This window comes from Capra hircus, chromosome 15 (assembly GCF_001704415.2).
Source record: "Capra hircus breed San Clemente chromosome 15, ASM170441v1, whole genome shotgun sequence".
Taxonomy (NCBI): Eukaryota; Metazoa; Chordata; class Mammalia; order Artiodactyla; family Bovidae; genus Capra; species Capra hircus.
The window spans coordinates 9,316,383-9,322,284 of record NC_030822.1 but is presented as its reverse complement, the minus strand read 5'-3'; the positions used below and the strand labels follow the sequence as shown (position 1 = coordinate 9,322,284).

The window sequence follows — 5,902 nt, the reverse complement described above, 5'->3', positions numbered from 1 at the left end:
TTTCTCTCTCTATGGGTCGGCGCTGTTGAGCCCGCTTCTCTCGACTGCCCCCCTCCCTTCCCCATTTTCTCTGTCTTAAAGGGTGTCCAGATACGACTTAATGGGTCATCTCTCCGCGAGATTAATGGAGACGATACGATATAGATTAAAATTGCATGGTGGGACTGGGAGGTAAAAGAAGGAAAAATCCGCGTTCCTTTGACAAACTTCCCTGCTTGCTCCGGAAGGGAGCCGGAGGACCGCGACCCTGGCGGATCCCGGCTGGCCCAGGGCGCGGTAGCTGTCCATGGAAGGCAGGTGCTGAAAATTCCTTGGTCCTTGGCGAGTTCAGCTCCGAGCGCCAGGGGGCGGGGTTGGCGCCAGTTGCGGATAGCCCCGCCCTGAATGCAGAAGAGGGATACGGAGAGGAGAGGGTTAAGGATGTTCAAAGAGGATAGTCGTGACTTCGGTGAGAGCTTTGGGGAAAAGGAGGGGTGAGTGGGAAGGAAAGGGAAAAAAATGTAAAGGAGGGGGTGCAAAGTGTTAGATTCGAGGATGAGCCAAGGCCCAGCGCTCCAGGAACCGCAAGCCGGTGGTTTACCGGCTTTCTCCGCAGAGGCCAGGCACTATCTGGGTCTCCGTTCCCAGGCGCCCGCACCTTCCCGCCAGTGGGTTTGAAAGATTTCTCTCCAGTGATGGTCCCTTTCAAATAAGAGGCTATAGGGTTACTCTATTCGGACTCTCGTCGCTCCCACTTTATACCCTCCACGTTCCCACATTCTGCAGTTCCCGGGAGGTGTGTAAAGATGTGTCTGTGCGTTATGGCAATTTTCTTACTATTCCCTTTCCTTCGCGTCCTAGTCATGGGAGCCCCAAATGAGTTGGTGGAATGAATGAATTAGAAGCCAAACCAAAGCACAAGAGTTGCTGGTGCGGTGCGCAGAAAATCCAGGCTTGGGAACATCACCCAGCGCCTTCAAGCCAAAAATGCCAAAGGGTTTCTGAAAACCGGCTCTGAAGGAAACTAGGGAGGGAGGGGATTCTTCTCCAAGTTCCCAAATGTTACTGGGGAGACCATCAGCTCCCTGGGGTTATGGGGTTGACCCAACGTGATATGCACTGCAGTCAACTCCAGTGACTTCAGTTAAACCTGGAGCCAGACAGGTGAAGAGGGAGGAAGGTTATCAGAGGCCGGGGGGTGGGGGCGGTAGGAATAAACATCACTGGGGCATACAAAGACATCCTTGCTGATTAACTCCTCGGGGAGAAATAATAAAAATGCATCCTCAAATTGGCCCACAAGGGTGGGCTGTAGACAGTGGGGTGGGGGGAGGTGAAGCTATCTTGTAGATCTGCAGTAAGCTTGTGTGCATGCAGGGATATTTTTTATACCTGTAATAATAATAAAGAAAAAAAAAAGGACAGTGAGGTAAGTATCTGTGAGGTCTGGCCTTCAACTGAAAGAGGAGAGCCCAGGTACTCCATCCTAACCCACTAACAGCCTATGGCTACAGTGACCTGGCCTCCCCCTCCCAACTCAGGGCACCGGAGGCGCAGACCTGGGGTGCGGACTGGGGGTCGAGTTATTTTTACTTTAGAAGTAGTCTCTCTGGGAAGATTCCCTGGCTGAGACAGTATTCGTCAACTCATAATAGTAACAAGGGCTGTTACTGATGTTGTGGAGAATAACACAAATAACTTCAACCCACACTTCGTCTTGACAATTCAGCTCAAACCAAAGACGCTCGCAGCCTCCCGGCCCACCCCTCGGCCTCCTCGTCACTCACCCGGACCCACTCGCTCCCTTTCCCAAACCTCGCTCCTCTCAGCCCCACAAGTTGCGTGGTTATGTTTACAAATTCTGCCACATTTGCAAAGGCAAGAGCTTGGGAGAGGGGGGCGGCGCTAGGAGGGATGGCAGCGCAATAAAACATATGCAACACGTGGAGCGGTGGGAAGGGGGTCATTAAGGGGAAAGAGAGGACGCCCCAAGTCCTCATTTCCCCCCCCGGACCCCTCTCCTCATCGCTTGGCACAATGCACAAGTTTACCCTCGAACTAGACCCTATTAAATAATTCAATGGTAGCGGTGTAATTTTGGTTGGAACCAGCACGGATTCCCAAGTCGTGACTGCAAAAAGTGAGTAATGCGCGCTGGCTGCGTCATGGCTCTAGTCACAGTTCATTCCGAACTGAGAAGGAATCGTGACTTCGCCTGGAGACGTCCCCTACAAGGGAGACGAGGTGGGGGGGGACAAGCCGGGGGGTGGGGGGGGGTAGGGAATGGAGGTGGGGGGGGAAGACCTATCCAATGAAAACCGCTGCCAGGGAGACTTTTGAACTCCGCCGCTCGCTGTCTGGCTCTCCCCTCTCGGCCCGGTGCACCTCTCTCCACCCTCCCCCCTGCACCCTCCTGGCCGGCGCGCTCGCCAGCGCGCTCGCTCGCTCGCTCTCCCGCGACCCGACGAGTCCTCAACAAGTTGGAGGAAGGCAGGAACGGAGGGGTTAAGCTCGGAGAGCCGCAATTACCAAGATCGTGACCCTCCCACACAGTACAGTAACTTATATACTTACCTGGAAGAGCCCGCTCTGCCGCCGGGCCAACACCCGTGGGGGGCGGGGAAGGGCGGGAGGGGAGCGGGCCGGTTGGAGAGGGGCTCCTCCACGCTGGCTGCAGTGCGGACCGGACCGGCGCGCTCCAGGGACCTGGGGACCCAGGTAAGGAGAAGGGGTGACGGTGCACAGGTCGGCCGGCGGTCGGTCGGCTCAATGGTCGGCTGAGTAGAACTTTTTTCTTTTATTTCCCACCCCCCAGGGGGCCGCGCCGCTCCTGCGGCGGCCGCAGACTGTGGAGCCCCCTCTGGCGCGGCGGACGCGCCGACGCTCGGAGGGTGTGTGCGTGCGTCTGCCGGTCGCCGAGCCGAGGGGACGCCGTGGGAGGGTGGGAGGGTCGCGGAGCTGCCGGAGGGTGATGGATGGGCGGAGGGGGTGGGCCAACACAGACTTGGAGACGGTCTAGCTGGATTTTCTCTGGGCAAGCTTAAGCCAGAGCTTGCGTGTGCGCCCGCGCCCGCCGGCACGTCGATTCCAGGGTGGCAAAGAACAAATATGGCAACTTTTCCCCCCAAGTTCTGGCGATGTTTTGCATACACCCCACTTAGGCTAAATCTTTCCTCCCCCGGGGGGACTACCCTCGGGGAGGGAGGTGGTCCTAAGATTCCTTTGCCCAAATCCTTCTTGGACCGTGATGGGGCGGGGTGGCGGGGTGGGGGAGGGGAGGAAGACCAGACTGGGGAAGGGTGGCGCTGCCCTGGGGAGAAGGAGGGCAACCCCTCAAAGTTTGACTACGTTGGATGGTGGAGCGGGCCTAAAGGGAGAGAGGGAAGAGGGAAGGAGGGATAACGTAGGAAAGAGATCTCCCTCCTCCTTCCACCCTGGTCTCCCTTCCCCTCCCCTCTCCTTCCTCCAGCAGAGGGTGGAATCTCCCGACGTTGTGGGAGCCGGCGGTCAGAGAGGGGCTCGCCTCTTGTTGTTCCCCTCAACATTCTGCAGAATGGGTAGGGAGTGCGGGGCGGGGGCTGGGGGTGGGTTGCAGCAATGAAAGGGCACCCGAGGCAAGCGGGACATTAGACACAGAACGTCTAGATGGGTTTGTGCGGGGGGGGGGGCTGGTGGGTAGGGTACGGAAGGAGGGACTTCACCCTGCCTATCGAGCCTCCAGAACTTTACGGGGAGTGGGGTTCAAGCCCTTCTCCTTTTTTTTTTTTTTTTTTTTGAGAAATAGGCTGACTACTGTGCAGTTTGGGTATATTTTCTGTTTATCTTGGCCTGTCATTTTACGTCTGAATCTCCTGGCTTAGTCCTGTTGGGAGAGGTCGCTCTCTTGAACCCTGGCCCAATATCTCACGCCCTCGCCTGGGCTGGAATGGGGCAGGGGGCTTGGCCGGATTTTTTGCAACAACAATATTTTAACGTGTTCCAGTCTGGGTTTTGTTAAATAATTAGAAATGGAAATATTTTTTTCCTCCCTCCCCCTTCTGGAAAAAAAAAAAAGGAAATGCGAGCTCTCTCCTGATTGGTGGGTGACGATTTTAGTCCGCACCAATGAGCTGGCGGCCTCGTCTGTATTTATTTAGTGCTCTGGGGGAGTTTTTCTCTTTACGCAGCGCCTGTAGTCACGGCTGGAACCTCTGCTGGGGGACTAGGAGGGACAAGAGGGGGTTCAGGGGGAATCCGAACTGTACCTGTTCAGAGATCCGCGACCTTGCAGCCGGGGCTGGCGGAACCCTGAGAGGGGAAAGAGGGTGACAGGACAGATAGGCGGGGAGGCTCAGGGTGCTGGGGTACCGGAGAGGGGTGGAGGCTGGGCTCCGGGATCCCTGGTCCCCCCTCTGCGCTCCTCCTCTCGCCCTCCACACACCTCGCTCGAGGCTGTTGCGGGCTGAGTTGGGGGATCGCGGACGGTGTGGAGAAACGGAGGGATTGGGCGAGGGGTTCGAGGAGGGTCGAGAGTAGGGCGGGCGGCGCGCGGGGTGGGGAGGCTGAGCCGCGTTGGAGCGCGCTGGGGAGACCCAGCCTGCTCGGCTCCGGGGTTCGGAGACATCCTGGGCTGAAGGCGGCGGCGGCGGCGGCGGCGGACTGAAGAAGCCGGCAGACTCTGCCCTTCGCGAATCTTTTTGCGGTCTGGGCTTGCTGTACATAACTCAATAGCCGGAAGCCCTTACCCCAAAAAGCATTCGCGGAGGGCGCACTCGTCGAGAAGACGGCAGCCACCAGCGATCGCCGAAGTCCGCACCTTCCCGAAACAGCTTAGTCCGAGTCTTTCCCAGCCCTCTCCCCGTTTTCCACGGAACAATCAGTCCTTTCCCTCGCGTCCTTCCCGCGCTCCCTGAGGCTTTGGTCACCCGCCTGTCCTCCGCGCAGGTCCCCCACCCCCAACTTTTTAATCGACTTTGTATCACAGGGGGAATCGGAGCAGGCGGTGTGCGTAATGTTTTCGGAGAAGTGGGAAGAAGCTGAAATACAATAAAAGTTTACACAAGTTGTGTCTCCCCCACCACCACCACCAACCTCCGCCCACACCCCGAATAAGCCCATTCACCCACTGCAAAAAAAAAAAAAAAAAAAGGAATCTGGTCTTAGGGCCAAATCATTACCTGGAATATGAATCAGTTTAGGACATTTTCTGGTTATTTTTGACCCATATGATCCAACTCTGCAATATAGGGGTGGGGAAGCCCTTGAGGGAGAGGCGGGAAGCCCTCAGCATCCCCTTTCCTAGTGGGGGACCCCGAGGTGAGGCGAGCTGCGGTGAACTGGGCAGCTCCGAAAAAGAGGGAGCATACCCAGGCACCGCCCGCTCCCCGGAGTCCCTTCTTCCCCCCACACCTGCTTCCAACCTAATTTGAAGCGTTTTGCAGCCTCAGGTACCCCCCTATCTCGCCATGCTCGAAACTAAGTAACACAGAAAGGGATAAAACATGTGAAAACTGGGAAAAACCCCGCAGAGAAGGAGCATTTGAGAGATGTGGTTGCACCCGAGTCAGAAGCTCAGCAGTGGCAACAGCAGCGCAGTCCTGGCCTCTAAAGAGGTGCCCCGTCCTGGGGAGCGAAGCAGAGCTGCAGGGTTGGGGATCAGCTCTGGGTACCCCCCTCCTCGCCTCCCCTTCCACTGCTTGCAGTCGTGACGGCTTCGGTTACAAGTGGCAAAGATCAGGCCTTCACCATGCTCTGCGCCCCCCACGTCCTTCGTCAGCTAGAAACACTGCTAGACGCCCTTAGGGACTGAACCAGAAGGACACACAGACACACGGAGGCCCAGAGGGATGGACACGGCTTGAGGATGAGTCTAGGGATATGGGAGTCCGAGACCCGAGGGCTGCGAAGCTTCGCATTTTCGGGGAGGGCCTGAATTTCCCCCCTG

The 5,902-nt window shown here is 57.2% G+C and overlaps 1 non-coding gene across 1 annotated transcript; it reads left to right on the top strand.

Annotated features, from left to right (window-relative positions):
* Positions 4,624-4,731, top strand: MIR129 (microRNA 129). The gene has a single exon (NR_129573.1). It is a non-coding gene; the product is annotated as a microRNA 129 (primary transcript).